This window comes from Myxocyprinus asiaticus, chromosome 10 (genome assembly GCF_019703515.2).
Source record: "Myxocyprinus asiaticus isolate MX2 ecotype Aquarium Trade chromosome 10, UBuf_Myxa_2, whole genome shotgun sequence".
NCBI classification, from domain to species: Eukaryota; Metazoa; Chordata; class Actinopteri; order Cypriniformes; family Catostomidae; genus Myxocyprinus; species Myxocyprinus asiaticus.
In genome coordinates this window covers 13,797,805-13,818,925 of record NC_059353.1, presented here as the reverse complement: position 1 = coordinate 13,818,925, position 21,121 = coordinate 13,797,805, and the positions used below count along the sequence as shown (strand labels likewise).

General features: G+C 36.9%; 1 protein-coding gene across 3 annotated transcripts in view; it reads right to left on the bottom strand.

Moving 5' to 3' along the window:
• LOC127446781 (beta-galactoside alpha-2,6-sialyltransferase 2-like) overlaps positions 1-12,161 on the bottom strand; it is an 88,724-nt gene extending 76,563 nt beyond the window's left edge. The window contains exons 1-2 of one of the 3 annotated variants that reach the window (XM_051707986.1): positions 2,932-2,958; positions 2,739-2,839 (exon numbers count right to left, since the gene is read on the bottom strand). The gene's annotated coding sequence lies outside the window, so the exon portion shown is untranslated. Of the gene's footprint in view, positions 1-2,738; positions 2,840-2,931; positions 2,959-11,769 lie in introns of those variants that run through there. The other 2 variants (XM_051707987.1, XM_051707985.1) reach the window with 2 other exon arrangements.
• Positions 12,162-21,121: the final 8,960 nt, after the last annotated feature.

Here is a 21,121-nt window from a genome sequence, read left to right as displayed (position 1 = left end):
ACTTTTCACTAAAGCAGTGGTTCCCAACTAGGGTTGCACGGTATACTAACGAAATATTGCAATACCAAAAAAATTAAAATGGTACGATATCATCTTGTTGTTAATTTCGTTACCACTTTAAAGTATGCTGACATTAGCAAAATGTAATGTGAGAGTTTTGAGATTTAATCAAAGACCATTTGAAAAGAATAATGAAAAGGCCTCTATACGGACAAGTGTGATCATTAAACAGCAGAAGGATGTAATTTAATAAAAATAATATACAGTTGCATGCGCTGCAAGCCACAGTATGAATAAGAAGTGCCTCTCTGTACTTCATACACACAGGCACGCACACGAACACACACACAAATGCAACACACACAACTAATGCTTGATTTTCATGCAGTGTGTCCAATAGTATCCATCTGCAGAGCCACAGATCAGTGTGTGTATAAATGGCTGTGAACTCTTAAATGCACTCTTTCTCCATTGCAGCTCAGCAGGGGCAGGGCGGGGCTAGAAGGGAGCGTTGCAACCTCACTTGCCACCCCAACTCGGACCCCACTCGTTTTATATATATATATATATATATATATATATATACACACACACACACACACACACACACACACACACACACACACAACCGGTCAAAAGTTTTGAAACACTTGGCCGAAATGTTTCCCATGATCTTAAAAATCTTTTGATCTGAAGGTGTATGCTTAAATGTTTGAAATTAGTTTTGTAGACAAAAATATAATTGTGCCACCATATTAATTTATTTCATTATAAATCTAAAATTTAATTAAAAAAAGTTTTTGAAATTGATGACTTGGACCAAATAATAAAGAAAAGCAGCCAATAAGTGCCCAACATAGATGGGAACTCCTTCAATACTGTTTAAAAAGCATCCCAGGGTGATACCTCAAGAAGTTGGTTGAGAAAATGTCAAGAGTACATGTCTGCAAATTCTAGGCAAAGGGTGACTACTTTGAAGATGCTAAAATATAACACAGTTTTGATTTATTTTGGATTTTGTTTAATCACAACATAATTCCCATAGTTCCATTTATGTTGTTCCATAGTATTGATGACTTTACTGTTATTCTAAAATGTGAAAAAAAATTATAATAAAGAATGAGCAAGTGTTTCAAAACTTTTGACCGGTAGTGTGTGTATGTATGTATGTGTGTATATATATGAGCTGAATCAGGTGTGTTCGATCAGCGAGATATCCACAATGTGTAGTGTTGGAGGGCCTCTAGAAACAGGGTAGAGAACCACTGCACTACAGGAACTAATTAAGTGAATACTTTAAAAATAGCACAAACATTTCTGTTCAAGGAAAAAAAAAAAGGAAGTGCACAAGTAACAAACATAACATGAAACATTAGATAGATGACACAAAGTATTATTCCAGTTAAATATTTTAACGGTTTCTGGGGGTTGGGTTTTGTGGTCGACTGATATATGTAGAGGCTGATAAATTCGCCAATATTCGGAACTTTTAAATTATGGGCATCGGCCGATAAATTTCTGTGTTTGGCCGATTAGTTTCTCAAGCCAAGGGGGCTCAGAGAATTGCCTGCTTGCATGTGAAGTACCCGTCTGAGACATGTAAATGACCAATCACAGTCGTTTTGTTGTTACGTGCCATTACATTTACTCACACTGCACAGTGACTATGACATTTACTTACAGCGCACATGAAGCGCTTTTACTTCAGATTGAGCATGTATATGATAGAAGCATGTATTCTATCAGCCGGAATAAACACTCTTTTCCTTTGACTCCCAAATGTTGCATGATGGTCAGTCCATGACACTCAAAGCAGGCGACCTGGGTCGTTTAAACAGAAAGTTGTCAGGACATTCCTGCTCACTGGATACGCAAGAGAGCAATTTCAAAGTAAAAGCACTTCATGTGAGCTATAAGTAAATGCTATATTCACTGAGCACTGTATGTACAATTAGTTTATATTTGGTCTTTGGTGAGAAAAAGCGATTGCTAATGCACTGATTGCGCTCATGCCACCCCGTAGTTGCTGGACTAGTGTGTGCACTGTTGTTATTTCCATCTTCCTAATATATTAACAATGCCTTTATGCAATTAAATTACTAAAATTGGATGACTAAACAGAAACCACTATTACACATTATAACACACAGTATTATTTTTTCATATATATTTTTACAAAAGTAAAGTTTTGTCTAAAATTTAATAAATATAGTGCAAAATAAAAGTTAATAAATTTTTTTGGCAATTTTATGTATGTTATTTACTCTATTAAATTGTGTGAAATATCGGCATTATATCGGCCACTCTGCTCTCTGGATATCGGCATCTGCCATTAAAAAACCCACATCTGTCGACCACTAGTTGGGTTATACGTGTATGAATAACCTTATCGGCCGATACATTTTCCCCTTTGGCTTATTTGTTTCATGAGGTCGTTGAGAATCGCCTGCTTGCATGTGAAGCAACTGAGACATGTAAACGACCAGTCACGGTTCGTATGTTGTTACGTGCCATCGTGCGTTCAACACAGTGTAATTTAAACGGTCCGCATATTAGATGTTTGAGCTCATAATGTTAAAGTGATCGCTTGTTTCATTCTCCCTCTCTCTCCTCAACAGTTCCCTGTAACTTTTAACTGTCTTGTCTAATGATAGAAAAGGCAAATATCAATAAAACTAATATCAAATACTGTCTGCAAATATGTGCATATCTCATTTAAACAGATGTAATAAACCAACCTCACACAACTTCAGCAGATCCAGCATCCTGTGGAGCACTTATAAATCTTCCTCTGAAGCATGTATTCTAAGTCTATCCTCAAAAGTTCCCTGTCACTTTTCTAAGGATAAAAGACAAATATCAATAAAACGTCTATTATATACCATCTGTAAATATGCAGATATCTTGTTTAAAAAGATGTAATTCACTAACCTCACTAAAATCCAGCATTTTCTTCCCATTGAGCACTCATCTAATATCTTCCTCTGTTCACAAATCATGACCGTCACTCCATGACAATCCAAGCAGGCAATCCAGGCTGTTTAAATTGTCAGAAGATTGCTGCTCATGCTGGATCCATACGAGTGTGTAAGAGCAACTTCAAAGTAAAAGTTGTTGGTAACACAATTGGTTTGATTTGGTATTTTTTTGAGAAAATGCGATTTCTAACATGGACATGCCATCCATTGTTGCTGGACTACTGTGTGCACTGTTTTTTCCTTCTTCCTAATATATTAACAATTTCTTCATGTGCAAATAAATTAATAAAATTTGATGACTAAACAGAAATCAGAAGAAACTGCTATCTACCATTTAAAATACAATATCGTTTTTTTTTTATTCTTTTTAACAAAGTTAAAATTTAGTGTAAAATGTAGTAAATATAGTGCTAAGTAAGAGTTTATATGTTTATGTTATTTACTATATTAAATTGTGTGATACATCGGAATTGTATCAGTCTATCGGCTACCCTGCTCTCTGGATATAGGCATCGTCCGTTAAAAAACCCATATTGGTCTATCACTATAGCTTAGCAACATAAGAGCAAGCAGTGTGAGCTATAGCAACTAAAAACATTTCCTTACCACTTTCATCAGCATAGCTAATATAATGGAATTCAGCTTGGAAGATGAGAGAAGGAAATCAGGACCTATTAAAAGCATCTTTCATTGTCTTGCATCGCCTTGCCGGACAATTTAAACTGTAAAAGTGCCACCTATAGCCACTACAGGCCCCCTGCACTCACACATTTCTGACACACAGTGAAGCGCCATGGACATTCGTTCATGGACAAATTGCAATTTCATTCTTAATTCAGTTACTCTTGCAGCCAATGTCTCAGGTCAAAATCTACAGGTTCTAGAGTGTTTTGAATGGTTTTCCCCTCATCGTAAGTGCAACTTTTACTGTCACTGCCATGTTTGTAACGTCAGTTTTTCGACATTTACGTGAAAATGACAATGAATAAAAATTAAATACTAAATTTTCTCTGGAGCGTCAACCCCTCTACGTTCTGTAGATATGATTATTTCTGGATTGTGCATTTAAATTCACAGTTTTGACCAAGTGTGTAGTCGCACTACCTTTTCTCTGTGTCTCAATGGGCAGAGCTGTAGATCTAACAACACTTAAATTAAATTAACCTTTATTTTTTGTTTTTCCAGTCAAAATTTGTGCTGCAAAAAAATGTATGACAGCTGTAACTAATCAATTCTGGCAAGTGACCATGGTATAAGCGGGATAATCCACAATTAGGTGTGCATTAAATGATTTTAAATGCACTTCGCGTCGGGTGGTTATTTGCCTCCATGTCATGCATTTAAAATTGTTTAATGCACACAGTCGTGGATTATACTTTACTTACCATATCCTACCTCTTCTGCAAATTACATTCCCTTGAACCATCTGTACATAACAGATAGTACTTGTACATATGTATGTGTATATATATATATATATATGTATGTGTGTATATATATATATATTTATTTATTTATTTTATTGTGTATTTTTATATACTGTATGCTTTATATCTCTATTCACTTATTTTTATTATCTCTTTTTATTTTTTTATTGTTTGTGCACTGGAAGATTCTGTCACCAAGACAAATTCCTTGTATATGTAAGCATTGGCAATAAAGCTCATTCTGACAATGAGTTTAAATAACAACAATACAGTTTAAATAACAACAGACAAATTACTTCAGGATTTTCAATGGTTATAACTGCAGACTGTTGTAGGTGACGATAGCCTGATAAGCATGTGCGAGTGCCATTTTAGTACTTTGTAATTAAATACATAATTTATGCACTTTCATTTTGCATCTGATGACTTAAATTCTGAATATTTCCTTGAAAATGTGATGCTGTTGTTCCTTAAATTCAAATGCCATTTAGTTACATTTTATCTGTTCATTGTTCTGTATATTGTTTCTATTTGTTCTATTGTTTGTAGTTTGTTTCTTAATTCTTTAAATTTATTTCTGACTTTTCTTCATTGAAAAGGCTTAGTTATGGCTTCATGCCATTGTTTTAAATTCATTTGTTCATATTTAACTTTTAAAGATATACGTTACGTAGCATTTTAGTTTTTGCTGTGGTTTTGAAAACGATAGAGAATAGTAAAATTTCACTGTTATTGGTATCAATCCCATGAACTTGACTGTTGGAGAATCAAGAAATTTGACTGAGCAATATATCAAATAACACAGATGTGCATCAACAGTAATGCCAAAGAACGGTGATGTCATAAAGCTCTGAATTACGATTGTCAACCTCTACTTGCATACAGAGCAGATAGACTATGACTCACCGTCTAACACAACAGCATTGGGTTCAGTTTAATAAGAGACTTCTTCGCTGTAATTCCTGAAAGTGTTGGACTTGAATGAGACTGTCAACACTTCAATCAAGATGCACACTCTAATAAAACTTGGGTACTTCAAAGAACAAAAAATTAACATGTAATAAAGTCTTTCTCCAGTGTTTATATCAAGAGCTCTTCATTTTAGTTCTGCGCTTTCAGATGTGTTTTGCTCTTGCAACTGTCTAGACATGTTCATAAAACAAATGTATTTTATGAACATAATACATTGCCAACTGCAAGAGAACTAAAAAGGAAGCAAGCATTCCAGACTCATGTAATTACAGCTCTTTGTTCTCTGATTGTGTGTCATATAAAGGACATTTGGAATAGCAGTAGCTGAAAGGTTAAAGATCTAGCCTTGTAATACAGAGGGCTCAAGTTTAATCCCAAGTAACATAAGAGTTACTGTGATCACAATTCAGCCGTTTGTGCCTGTTAATGTGCCACATGTACCTTACACCTCAGGCTTCTCTAAGAGAACCACACCCTATAACTAGCATACTTTAAGTCACTTTGGATGAAAAGCATCTGCTGTCACTAACTAAATGAAATAAGCATTGATATTTTATGGGACAGAGAGTGGCCACATCAACCATCCATACTAGGGATGAGCACAAATAGCCTTTTTCGGTTAACCATTCAATGTGCCTGTATTCAAATATCAAAATCACTACATTTACATTTATGCATTTGGCAGACACTTTTATCCAAAGCAACTTACAGTGCCCTTATTACAGGGACAGTCCCCCTGGAGCAACCTGGAGTTAAGTGCCTTGCTCAAGGACACAATGGTGGTGGCTGTGGGGATTGAACCAACAACCTTTTGCTTACCAGTTCAGTGCTTTAGTCCACTACACCACCACCACCACTCACTATTAAGTTAGCAATAGAGGTCTTTAAACCAACCCGAGCCTGGCGTGACCTGTCAAACCATCAGGTTTTGGGTCTGGATTCGGGTCCATTTAGGGAAGAATAGGGCAAGCTAGGGGTTGTTCACACATGTTGTTGTATGCATCTGCGGCTCTGCACTGTTTTAAAAAAAAATTCTATCTTAACACGCGTGGACGGACATCTTTGTCCATTGCGCCACACTGTTTTTTTTTTTTTTTTTTTTTTTTTTTTGAGTCTCGTGCAGGACCACTGCATTTTTAGAAACCGTATCAAAGAACTTATATTTTTATAAACTCATCTAGAAGACACCTGCTTTCCATTTCAGAACAAATGTTCTGAAGAAGTCTTTATGTGAAGCAAAGAACTGTTACACATGACTCTAGATTGTTTTTCACGTGGCAAAGTTTCAGCATTTGATAAAAGGTAAGCCAATGTTTTTCCCTTTTGTTCTGGTGTGCAGACAATAATTCCACAAGTGAAATACTAAACCATTTATAAATAAACGCATCCCGAAGAGGCTTATAAACCACAACAGTCTAACTCCAAGCACATGACAACACTAGTGTTCGCTAGAACCTGAACCTGTTTGGGCAGAGCACATTTCAGGTTCGGTTGGCATACTGTATATATAATTCTGTTGAAGGCAGTGGCAGTTTGAATAGCTTTGTTTGATTTTAATTGTATAATTTGAAGATACATATATTGTGCTATATATTGTGCTCATTGCTCACTGTGGATTTTATTACCTGCTATTTTGAGTAGTGTTTGATGCATATCCATTGCAATACACTTTTTTTTTTTTTTTGAGTCCCGACGAATACCCAAAGTTATCTGAATATTACAAACGGATACTGTGCACATCCCTGATCCCTGATGTGTTTTTTACGTGATATGAAGATGAAAGAAAATGCTGTTAATCTTGTACATTTTGATCACTTTTCGCTCAAAAGTTTTTGTTGTTTCAAACGGGGGCGTGACCAAATAAATTTGAGAACCACTGCTATAAACTACTGACAACATTTCTCCCAAATTCCAAATAAATAATATTGTCATTTAAAACATTCATTTGCAGAAAATGACAACTGGTCAAAATAAAATAAAAAGAAGCAGTGTTTTCACACCTCGAATTATACAAAGAAAACAAGCTTATATTAATTTTTAAACAACACAATACTAATGTTTTAACTCAGGAAGAGTTCAGAAATTTAGTGGAATAACCCTGATTTTCAATCCCAGCTTTCATGCGTCTTGGCATGCTCTCTACTAGCCTTTTGCATTACTGTTGGGTGCCTTTATGCTATTCCTTGTGCAAAAATTCAAGTAGGAATTCAACAGACACTGGAATGGAATGGCTGCCGTACATGTAGTGATGCTGATTTAAGAAACATTTGGAGTGGTCTCTTAATTTTGTCTAGAGCTGTATTTAATGGCAACAGTGTTCCATTTACCCCTTTTACAATCTAGAAAAGATCAAGTCTAAATGGACATGAACATTGATCAGGGACTGCAAGATGCAGTGATGGTCAATGAGCCAATAAGTCAATGTGTGAAAGCCATAGTGGCCTGGTGGACAGATAATGCAGCTTGTATGTGTCATGTTTCATTGTAAAACTGAACTCCAACAACACCCCCAGCATCTACTGCAAATGTATTCATATGCAGATATTTTCCCTCCTCTGAGAGCCCATTAAAAGGTGGTATTATATTATGTTCTGGCATATGGATATCTCAAGATCCATGGTCTGTGTAAATGCAAGAGTTCCTTTGATCTTTTTTAAACTTTTATTAAAGGGATAGTTCACCCAAAAATGAAAATTCTCTAAGTAAATCTATATCTTCAAAAGCTACAGTATATGAAAGATGTGGGTGAGACACAAATCAAAATTAAAGTCCTTCGTTTACTCTAAATATTTTCACTTTTACATCTGAAAGTCACATGTTTAGTTTAATTTTCACATCTGAAAGTGAAAATTTACAGTAAAAATTACTTAAATATTGATCTGTTTCTTACCCACACCCATCATATCTCCATTTGGAACGTTTACACGCATATTCTGAAGATATGGATTTAACCACTGGTGTCATATGGATTACTTTTATGTTTCCTTTATGTGGAGCTACAAAGTTCTGGTCACCATTCACTTGGACCTACACAGTTGAAATATTCTTCTAAAATTTTTGTTTGTGTTCAACAGAAGTCATAAACATCTGGGATGGCATGACTGTGAGTAAATAATGAGAAAATTTTAATTTTTGGGTGAACTATCCCTTTAACTGCATTGATTACTGATACCTGGTTTAAACAGGACACTGGTCATTTTAACTACCATTATTCTAATGGCACTTTTCCACTGCACATTATGGTTTGACTCAACTCTGCTCACTTTACTTTTCTGAGCTTGCTTTTCCACTGCAGTTTAGTGCAGCCTCAACGTGGGTGGTATTAAGGCTGATCGTCATAGTTGCGCTGCCTCTTCGCATCGCCCCATCCAGCTCTTGTTGGATCCTCTTCTCGGCTACTAATGAGAGGAACGTCTGCACCTCGTTTATTGACCACAGCGTGCTTTTGCGCTCAGCAATTTCTTTTTACAATTCGAAAGTCACATGAACAAATGATATTGCTATCACTATTGCTAACTTTAAAACTAGCGGGTAGATGTCCCGTATCGCAAATCCAATGACACTGGTAGTGACAATTCTCTCTGACCAATCAGTGATCTGCAGGGTTTTGACTTCACATTTAGTATCAGCTCGGCTCACTTGGAACCTCAACCGAGGTGGTACTAAAAAAGTACCAGGTACTATCCACTGTGGAAAACCCCCAAAAAGCGAGCAGAGTCGAGTCATACCATGCAGTGGAAAAGCCCCATAAGAGCAATGTTCCGAATTACCCCTAATGCCTTTTGCATACATTTTATTTTGTTTATATTGGAATAACTGCAATCTGAACTTTACATAATGCTTTCTTTTTTTATAATGTTTACATGTAACAAACAGAGCAGTCATTACTAACAGTTTATTTTAAAGGATTAACCATTAACGAAGAGGATACTGTACATACACTGCCCAAATCACCATGATCACAAAGCATCAACAAAAACTCATACTGCATCCAGTGTAAATGCCTAAAACAAAATAGATGTATACTTTAATACTTAATAAATTTATCTTAATTTACATGCATTGCTTTACAGGCAGAACAAACATGTTTGCAGCATGTGTATGTGGGTGTGTTTGTTTGACACAATATAGTGTTTGTGTTAGGTCTTCATCTTCTGCTAAAACATTGTTTTAAACCACATCTAGTCTCTAATCAGTGTTACCAATTAGAGCAGAACATTTAAATTATCCAAAGGGTATTTGACTTTACTTTGCTTAAATGAGTTCACATTTACTATATAGTCTAATCAAAAAAAAAAAAGAGTTAATAATGTTGACAAATTATACAGATGTATAATTTGTCAACATTATGAACAATTTTGAACAGCACACTATATAGTAAATGTGAACTCATTTAAGCAAAATATAGTCAAACCCATGGGTGGGTTCAATGAGCATCAACAGATCCCCCATGTGTAGCAGAAATGTCCAATTCCAGAAAAGGTCCTCTTGTTCTTTAGAATTCATCTGGATTGAGTCTGTCACAGTGCTTGTTGTTATTGTGATACTGGAAAATTGCCTAGATTCACCCACTATCCCACATACGCACAAAACTTGGACACTTATACTTGAGCACCTCCAATAGTCTTCTACTGTTCTTAACATAATTGTAATAAAATCAATAATATAATACAACTACATCCTAACCATATCACTTACAAACACATTTTAACATTAAAGATTTGAATTAAGACATTAATTAGAGAAGACCATCCTCAAAAGTCAATCTTAAAGGAATGTTCCAAGTTCAATACAAGTTAATCACAAAGTTGATTACCACAGAAAATATTTTAGACTCGTGCCTCATAATTTAAAAATTGCGGTTTCGGGGCTTGGGTAGCTCAGTGGTAAAAGACGCTGGCTACCACCCCTGGAGTTCGCTAGTTCGAATCCCAGGGCATGCTGAGTGACTCCAGCCAGGTCTCCTAAGCAACCAAATTGGCCCGGTTGCTAGGGAGGGTAGAGTCACATGAGGTAACCTCCTCGTGGTTGCTATAATGTAGTTCGTTCTCGGTGGGGCGCGTGGCGAGTTGAGCACAGATGCCTCAACACACGCTATGTCTCCGTGGCAACGCGCTCAACAAGCCACATGATAAGATGCGCGGGTTGATGGTCTCAGACGCGGAGGCAACTGGGATTCGTCCTCCGCCACCCGGATTGAGGTGAATCACTATGCGACCATGAGAACTTAAAAGCGCACTGGGAATTGGGCATTCCAAATTGGGTGGAAAAAAAAAAACATGGTTTCAGTAAGCTGTTTATAATGGAAGTGAATGGGGCCAGTCCAAAAACATTAAAATATACAGTTTCAAATGTATTGTCACAAGTTGTAAGCATTATACATGATAACATGATTTTAGTGTGATTTATATAATCGCTTACAGCGTTTATGCAGTTTAGTCATCATGGCAACGAAATTTTTATATTGGATATAACTTTACACTGATATGGTTAGTAAGTGATTTTATCACACTAAAATCATGTTAACATATAATGTTTACATCTTGTGGTTATACTTTTGGAACAGTGAGTATTTTAACGTTTACAGATTGGCCCCATTCACTTCCATTGTAAGAGCCTTTTGGTAACCAGGATATTTGCCTTTTTGGCTGTCGACTGAGCTTAACTTGTATTGAATCTGGAATATTCCTGTAAGTGGTTTTAATATATTTCTGTGGACATTTTGTTTTCATTTGACGAGTGCATACACACAAGAACACACACACAGTTCTGGCTCCAACAAGACTTTAGTCTGGGGAAGAAAAAAAAAAAAAACACCTATTCGTTTAAAAACATTCAGACGTGTATTTTAACTAGCAAATCTTCTCCCCAACCTGCTCACCTGGTGAACAGAGCACCATGCATACCCTTTATATGCCATTAGACTACATCCCACGTCAAGGCTGTTTTAATGTATAACATTTAACTTCAGCATGCATAGCAAATGAAGTATCAGTGAATGCAGAGGGGCAGGGTTATAGAGCACACTGAACTCAACACAGCGTTTGTTTTGAACACCAGCATGATTTAAAAACAAGAGCACTGAAAAATATTCTGTACCCATCAAATGAAATGCAACCAGCCACTACAGAGCAGGATCACGAGCTCAAGTGGTTTAATATCGAGTTTGTTTTGGTACATTGTCTCAGATTGTGTGATGAGCGACCACTCCACGGAAGCTACAGAGCAACGTGGAGTACATGATGGCGCTTTTATATTTGATGTAGAATACAAACACGCAAAGAAATTAATAAACGTGGCCTCATTATATAGTGGTCGCAGTAACTCAAGGCTAACTGAATCTTACGAAAACAAAACGGTCTTTATATAACGGAATCAGAAGCGCGGCTTACCAGTGAAATCAGCCTGCTTTCATTGTTCTGTTGAGAGACTAAAATATTCCTCTCGATCCCTTCCAACCGCTACTGTTTACGTTGCTTTGATAGCGAGAGAGCTGAAGACGTGCTGCGGGATCAGTGGTGATACTCCGGTAGTAACGGACGAACGTGTACTTGGTACATTTCCCCTGCTCTAGCTGGGATTTCTCGGATGTGTTTAGTGTTTGGCGGGGAGGAGCCTCAGAGCTGCTTCTGTACACAGACCGCTTGATTGCAAGGTAGCGGCACTCTTCCAATCTCAGGCCCTCTATCGGATTAGCAAGATACCGAAACAATAGCTGTGTCTCGTTTGGAAGGCTGCGTGCTAGGCAGGACGTGTCCTTTGAAGGCTGCAGTATACCGAGTGTCCTCCTTTAAACAAGCCTCGTTAAAACGAGACGGCCTTCGTAGGACAAACGGAAACGGAACGTAACATGGTTACTATGACTACGTTTCCATCCAAGGATTTTTTGCGAAAAAAAAGTTTTAGCGCTTCAAAATAAAGCTGATGGAAACGCAAAATTATCGTTAAAATTGCACAAGTGTCGACATAATATTTTTCCATTTAACTCTAGCGCATAAACTCCATGTCGATACTTCAAATGTCGCGAAAAACTGGTTTGGAAACCCTTTTTGTCGAGAAAATTGGCATTAACGCAAAAATGTAGTGTCACATGACTGAATTTACCCCAATCGTTAGCCTGTGTTAATCATGACAAGGTATACATCCTTGACAGACGATTTATTGTACATGATTATGGATTGATCTTAACGGCATATAGATCCGATCACTACAAACATGACACTTCCAGGAGTGCCAACACAAATATCTCGTATCATGCACATCGACAAGTGCACGGAGAACAAATGAATGGCCACTGTTTGTGATTAATTTAATCATGGTAGACATCCGTTTATTAATTAAAGTTGCTTTTACACACCATTCAAAATAATAGACAGCAGTCACAGAATTAGCCCACAATACAAAAAACAAAACAAACAAAAAAAACATATAATTTCTGTGCACAAAGATGTTTTAAATTACAAATAAATACACAATACCAGGAGATAAGCTTAAGTGTGCTTTTTTGGAACAAGAACATAGCCCAATTATATTAAATTATTGTTTAGCTTACTTTTGAACAAATGCTGGCAAAATTCCCTGTATTCAATTAAATAAATTACCAAACGAAAAACGCATTAAATTAAACAAATTAATTACCAAATGAATATATATATATATATATATATATAGACCTATATATGCCTTTTCTTTACACAAACTTAGATTAGCCATACCCTGTTCTGTAGACGAATAAAGTCGTCTGAATGACATTTTCTACACTTCAAGACTATAAACTATCAGAACTATTTGTCCAATGCGGAGTTTTAAACCTTTTAAAACTTTTACATATTTTAAATCTAACCCTCTTTACCTCGGATCGCATTTGCTGAGCTTCTTCAGAAAATGTAAATTGCATTATCACGCTAAAATTAATTTTAGATGACAATCAAGTTCAGTTGGTCGTTAAAAGTTGCTGGACATAATGTTGTTGTGATGGCAATGCTTTAGATTAGATGATTGTTCAAAATAGCCTATTGAATATCAGGAATGTATCTTGTGTAAATCCTGATATTACACCACATACATTTTTCTTTAATTGTTGTGCACACAGCATATACACATCAATGGATGATCCTTATACTTAGACTGAAGTTTTCCCCCACTACTTGGTGCAGGTTGCCAGCTTGAACAGGGCCATGAATATTCGCTTTCGGGTCGGAACCATTGGCAACCTGCGATAGGCGCAACATCAGGACCAATATTACAGTCCTATCAGAAGGGCAACTGCTCCCTTTTGATTGCAATTCCTCATCTTCTGATTGCTTTTATTTGTGAAATTAAAATGACAGTAAGCTGGCTAATTTCAATTAATTGTCTCAATGCTCTCCCCATTTTACCAAAACTTTGGGGGAAAAAATTAGGGACATCTGGGAGGCGAATTAGCATCTGTATGGAAACGCCTTAAGGGCAGATTTCTTTTGCACTAAACCAAAACTTATGCGACAAAGTGTTTTTTTAGGCATGACGTCATCACGCACACCATTTTTATAGATAAAAGGCCATTTGAATGGAAACAGGCAGAAGACGGCAAATTTCGCACATTTTGTTTTACGCATTTTCACTTTGTCGATAACAAAATAGCGCGAAACTAGGCTTATGAGAGCACGCAACTCTTTAACAAGCACGAGCGCTTTGAGTGAGTAGGGAACAAAGTCCCTCTGGAAGGGAACGTATGAGGTAAATTTTAGGAGAGTTATAATGATGTAAAGAGAAAAGTAAATAGATTTTACAGGTGTACTTTTAGGTGCAACGTTTTCAACTAAAAACGGAAAACTTAATTTACACGACAACGGCGTTTTGGGGCCTGAAAACGCAAACTTTTGAAAACGGGTTTCAAAGTGCATGTTTTTGAAAACGATGCCATTATCGTCTCCGTGTAAACATACAAAAACGCGAATTTGTGAAAACGATGATGTCATGCGCACGCGTATTATGTGTTCAGTCTATAGGCATGCACGCAAGTACTTCAAAACAATGTGTGAGACATTCAAAACTACAATGGCGGACTACAGGTCTGTGTTTGTGCTGCCCAAGATTTTGAGTTTATTGACGCTTCTCCAGCAAACTGCAGATTTACTGCATCACTACTACGAACAGCGATCGCCATCTTCATTGTTTGTATTCACCGCTCTGTGGAAGAATGCTTATGTGTGCAGGTGTGTAATGTTTCTTTACAAAGTGACATTGCCATCGCGGATCCGTGTGAACGGGGATCGTTTTGACAACATTGTCATCTGTACGCGAAACTTTTCAAAAACGCAAAGGAAAAACTTTTCAGTTTTTAGTACATCGTTGTCGTGTAAACGTACCCTAAGTCTAATACTTTGTTTTAATTATATATTAATATAATTATACATATTATATACTCTGCACACATCTACTGAGGTACTTCAACTTGGGAATTAACATTCCTTGCATTTGAACATCATATTTACATTTTTTTAGTAGACATTTGTTTTGAAGCAAAGAATTGTGGGTTATGAGTGCCCACAAAGGATACACCTCATGCATCCTCCGAATTCCCAAGAAAGAAGGTCACATTCAAAGGCTGTATTCGAAGTGTCCTACTCGCTTTCTGAAACGAGACAGCCTCGATGACGTATGCAGCCGACAAATGCGACCTCCGGAGGACGCATCCTTCCAAACGAGACACAGCAAATATCGCAGCACATTCCAATAAATCCGATCCGCAAGTACGTGAACACAGACGCTTTAGCCATGCTAGCTCGATTTCGTGCATTGTTGCATTCCGGAATGTGTCAGACCGCAATAGACCTTTTCACAGACTGTGATGATGCGTTTCCGCTTTATTTATCAGCGTAAATCTTGCAAAATTTTTGATATTATACATTTTTTAAATATTGAGTGTAAATTTAAAACATTATGCTTTGTGTTATATTACCCTGGAATTAGTTTAAAAAAATGAATTATCACAGCTGTTAGGGGGTTTCTATTAAAGCTGTTGAGAGAGTGACTGTAAATTTACCATCTTCTCCCATTTTACTGTCTTAATCCACCGCTCTCAATTTTTTTCCTCTTCTGGAAAGTCACTAAAATGTAAGAGTGGATTTTTTCTTTTGCTCTTGGAGCAAATGGATAAGTGAATATAACATTTGCTGTGATCTCCCATTCACTCCCAATCACTGCTGTCGAAGTTTACCCTGCAAATGTTTACTTCTGCGTTACAAAACCCGGAGTGTGAAAAAGGTCTATAGAGCTGTTCATCTTGTAGTCCAAAAACCCAGAAGAGAATTCTCCATGGGTTCCTTTTTCTATGGGTTTTTATAATGAGGTTTTTGAACTTATTCAAAAAATAAGGTCTGTAGGAAACATTATATGATGATACATGTATGTTTTGTTCTGCAACATAAATTACACATAGTTATACCTCAAACATGAATTTTGAAGCCATATTGAATTACATACTTTTTTTTAAAAAACACACGGTGGCTTCAAAATTCACGTTTAAGGTACGACTGTGTGTAATTCAAGTTGTAGAACAAAATGTCCACGTATCATCATGTAATGTTTACCACAGACCTTATTTAACTCATAAGTTCAAAAACCCCATTATAAAAACCCATAGGAAAATCCAGAGGGAACCCATGGCGAATTATCTTCTGGGTTCGCCTACAAATTGACGTCACGGTTGAACAACTCTATTCATAACGCCAGTACAAGGGGCATTATGAACTTTGGTGCAAGGGGCACTATAGCGGATATTAGTGTGAACTGTCCGCTTCTACAGTGGGCAAATTCCAACAGAAAATTATCATCCCTATGCCCTACTCACTATGAGAGACAGAGCTCTTGAAGTGGGCACTCTGAAGGGCTCTGAAGCGTGGCATTACATTTTAAATGTAGCCTTCACTAAAAGTCTTGTGGAAGGGCCCTTTGTGAAAAAATTAACTTTGTTTGGAACGACCCTTTGAGTGATGTCCCCTTCCTGAAGTGCTCTTCAAGGGTGTAAAAATGCAGTTTGAAAAACGCCCGGTAAGTTGTCTCTCTCAGTTCAACCACTGTAATGGCAGAGCAACATTTTAAAGGGAATATTGCTGAGCAAGTAAGTTATATATACAGTATTTATAGCAACTTCCCTTATAATAACACATCCTGTTTTATGGTACAAAATTAAATACAAAATAAAGATAACTCTGTTGCCCCCTTGAGTACTGAGGTTGTTACTGCCACAGTAACGCTAGTACTTCGCTGCATACAAGAGTTCAAGTTTGGTGAACTCTGAATGGCGAATCCGTATGACAGGACACGTGACCAATAGAAGATCGAAACATCACATGCTGACCTCTTGGCTCAATACAAAGAACAAATATTTCAAAGCTGTGTGTTTATTGTTACAGGAAAGTGGGTAGACAATATATTTTAGCATTTTAAATATAATATTATTTGTGATGTATTATTACTTACACTCCTGACATAATATCCTGTTCTGTTGCATTGTCCAAAATGCTCAAAGCCTAGTGTAACTGCCCCAGAAGGATTGCTGTTGTGTCATTTGAACTATTTTTCCAAGCAAAACAATTTGCTGGGTATAATAAGGTGAGAAGCTTCAGCTATATGATATGCTGTGGTGGAGCATAAACTAGACCTAACTAGAGATTATTTAGCAGAGATGGGCTACTTCTATTAAAATTAATGTGAGAAATTGAACACTCAACCAAGGAGCTCTGAGTGCCCAACAGTCAATGGATGTAGAAAGGAAGACCTGCCTTTACAGTTAAAAGAGCCAATCATCTTTAAGACAGACATCATCTGTCAATCAACTCTCTGCACGCGCATTAGCTATACAAGCTGGAAAAATTGTGTTTTTAGCGTAACCTGAGGTAAAGAATCACAATTTATGATTCCAGTATTGTCAGATTTTATTTCTGATTTGAAATATGTTCTTTGATCGTAATCTTGACCAACCATTTTTGAGAATTTGGTCTTTCTCCATTCAAGTAGATAGGAGCTGCACTGACATGACTGGAAATAGCCTCCCAAGAGCATTCTAAAGATGGCCAACAGTGGACTGACTTGCTAGAAAGGCTTCGACCTAACCTCCCCTACTGAAAACTGTCTGCCTCTAAATTGTTTCATTAGTAAATGTCAATAACATAATGTCTTGCAAGTCTGTGGTTATTCATTAATTTATGTGCCATTACAAATGATTGCTTCATTGGCAGCACAACATTGATGCAGTGAAATTATGGCAATGAATGCATGTGTTATTGGACTGGAAAGGTCAGTGGAGAGAGACTTAGATGACAGTGCTTGTGCTAACCATGCAGATAGTGTTGATGAAATGGATGTGTACTATTGCCCCTCAGGTGATGAGAAAAGTGAACCATTTCTTTGTCATTGCCGCTGAACACCTGTGTGGAAAAAAATACTGCCAACGTTGTAGAACAAGTATGCCAGTGTATGTGCAAAACACGTGCTTTACAGTGTACATAGCTGCATCATGTTTATCCTCATCCTTATAACAAAGACCAGAAAGTTTAAAGGTATAGTTTACCCAAAAGCAACAATTCAGTCATCTGTAACGTTCGGGCAGTCTGACTGAAAACAAAATGAGACAAAGATGAAGTGAAGAACCCAAGTGCAGTTTATTTACAAGTGCAATAAATAAAATAAACAACGTGAATCCAAAGAAAAACAAAACAATAGAAACAGAACATAAACTAGACTACAGTATGACTTGACTTAATATTTGACCAAGTACTACAGCAAACATGAGGACTTATATACAAGGACATGGGCAAACACATGACAACCAATAACAAGACTAAACTAATAACAAGATAACAAGACTACTAAAACATGAACCAATTAAAAGAAAGACTGATAACAAGACAATAAACCAAGGACTATAGCAAATACAAGGACATGGGCAACCAATAAAAGACTAAACTAATAACAAGATAACAAGACTACTAAAACATGAACCAATGAAAAGAGAAGACTGAACCAAGTGGAAAGTTGGGGTATAAAATGGGGTTTTAAATTTTCAATTGAAAAAACATAGGTTATGTTCTTTACAAGGAAACAAATCAGAGAAGGTCAGTTGAAATTGTATGGGAATTGTTTAGAAAAAGTTAAAAGTTTTCGGTTCCTGGGAATATATTTTGACACATTTAACATGGATACAACATATAAAATATGTAGTTAATAAATGTAAAAAAGTGATAAATGTCATGAGATGTCTTTCAGGACTAAAATGGGGGGCTAATGTTATAGCTTTGAAATATATTTATATAGCTTTAATAAGGTCAAGATTCGATTATGGAAGTATTGCTTGTGGCTCAGCGTCAAAGTCTGCACTAGCAGATCTAGATATTGTGCAAGCTCAAGCTTTAAGAGTTTGTCTAGGAGCAGTAAGAACTACCCCAGTATGTGCAATACAAGTGGACACTGGAGAAATGCCATTGGGGTTACGCCGAAATCAGCTGGTAGCCAATTACTGGATTAATCTGAGGGGGCATAGAGACTACCACCCATCAAAAAAGGTGTTGCAAACATGTTGGGAGAAGGAGAGGATGCATAGAGAAAGCTTTGGGTGGACAGGAGATCAAGTAGCAAAAGATATGGGAATATATGATAAAGAATTTGGAGAAACTGGCCCATTAAACCAGTATGGGTGCTGGAGTATCCATACATACTGTAAATATGGAATTACTGAAGATTAGACAAACTAGCAAGACTTCTGATATTATAGATGAGTACTATAGGTATAGGGACCGTAAATACAAGGACAATATTCAGATTTTCACAGATGAATCAAAAGATTTAGAAACAAATGCAACAGGATCAGGAGTTAATGTGCCTAGTTTCCAAGTGGATCTTAATAAAAGAGCGTCTGACTATCTAAATGTCTATGCTGTTGAATTATTTGCCATATTGAAGGCAGTAGAGTGGATTGAACAAACCAGGGGTAACACATTTTTAGTATGCAGTGATTCTATAGCTGCTCTTTTAAGCATCAAATCAGGCACAAGCAGAAACCATCAGGATCTGCTCTACGAAATCTTGCTTAGCTATTCATGAATAACTAGACAGGGGAAAAATGTCTCATTCATGTGGGTCCCAGCTCATTCAGGTATCCAGGGCAATGAAAGAGCAGACAAATTGGCAAAAAAAAAGCAGTCAAAAAAGAAAATGTTGAAATTAATATTAAGTTATCAAAATCAGAAGGGAAAAGCTTTGTGTGGAGGAAAATAAATCAAAAATGGCAACAACAGTGGGATAATGCAGTAAAAGGGAGACATTTATACTCAGTACAAAGCAGAGTAGGAATTGTAAGAAATAAAAAAGTGAATCAGAGAGAGCAAGTAATAATAAGCAGGTTAAGAATGGGACATAGCAACTTTTAACGGTACACTTCACATCATGGGAAAACATCCAACAGGTCTGTGCACTCAGTGTCAGGAATATGGGACAGTTGAACATATTCTTACGTCATGTGAGAAATTCAATCAAGAAAGACAAGAAATGATGATACAATTATGGGAAATAGGACAGATAGAGGACAATATTAAAAGTATGCTAGAATGTGCAGACAGTAAACAAGGGAGGAAGTGTCTATTTAATTTTCTAAAAAAGACTGGACTGGACAAGCGACTTTAAATAAATGGACTCTAGGTAAGTGTAGAACAGAAGATGGCAGTAATGCAACAATCTGGATGCCAACTGCCATAAAACCCCAATGAAGAAGAAGAAGATGATAATTGTTAACAAGACAATGGCTGTGTCTCATTTGGAAGGCTGCATCCTCCAGAGGTCACATTTGTTGACTGCATACTTCATCGAGTCTGTCTCATTTCATAAAAGCGAGTAGGACACTTCGAATGCAGCCTTCGAATGCGACCTTCTTTCACGGGAATTTGGAGGATGCATGAGGTGTATCCTTCGTGGGCACTCACAACCCATAATTATTTACTTCAACAGAAATGTCTAAAACAAATAAAGCCAATTTGCCCGTAAATATGATGTTCAAACGCAAGTAATGTTAATTCCCAAGTGGAAGTACCTCAGTAGATGTGTGCAGAGTGTATAATATGTATAATTATATTAATATATAATTAAAATAAAGTATTAGATCAAATGTACACCTGTAAAATCTTTTTTCTTTTCTCTTTACATCTTTATAACTCTCCTAAAATTTACCTCATATATTCCCTTCTGAAGGGACTTTGTTACCGTCCAGGCACGTGCACACATAGACATCAAAGGGGGCTTGAGCACCTGCCCTTTTTCTTCCTCGAGAGAAAGTGCCCTTTTTTCTGGGGTGCTTTTTTTTTTTTTTTTTTTTTAAATAAATGAATTTATTATATATTATATTCCTGTTTGCACACAGCTTCCCTGTCAAACAAATATATTGATTAAAAAATCAAAATATCAGGACGGGAGATGAGACTTTGTCGAGTTCCGATGCCCTCCCTCCCTCCCTCAGTGCAGCACACATCGGCACATCAGACACACAGACAGGCAGGCAGCAGCCCCTCCCAGCTCATTTCCCAGTTGTGCTTTTCTTGGCTTGTGTGGAGGTGAGTGGTGATGAACAAAAGACTAAGTGCCTTGACTTTACAGCTAATTAGCCAAAAGCCAAAAGACAAATATAGTTAACTTGTGTCTTGCTAACATGCATGACTCATGAGCTACTAGCTAATGTAATAAGTTAACTAAAGTTTAGCTAAGACAATATAT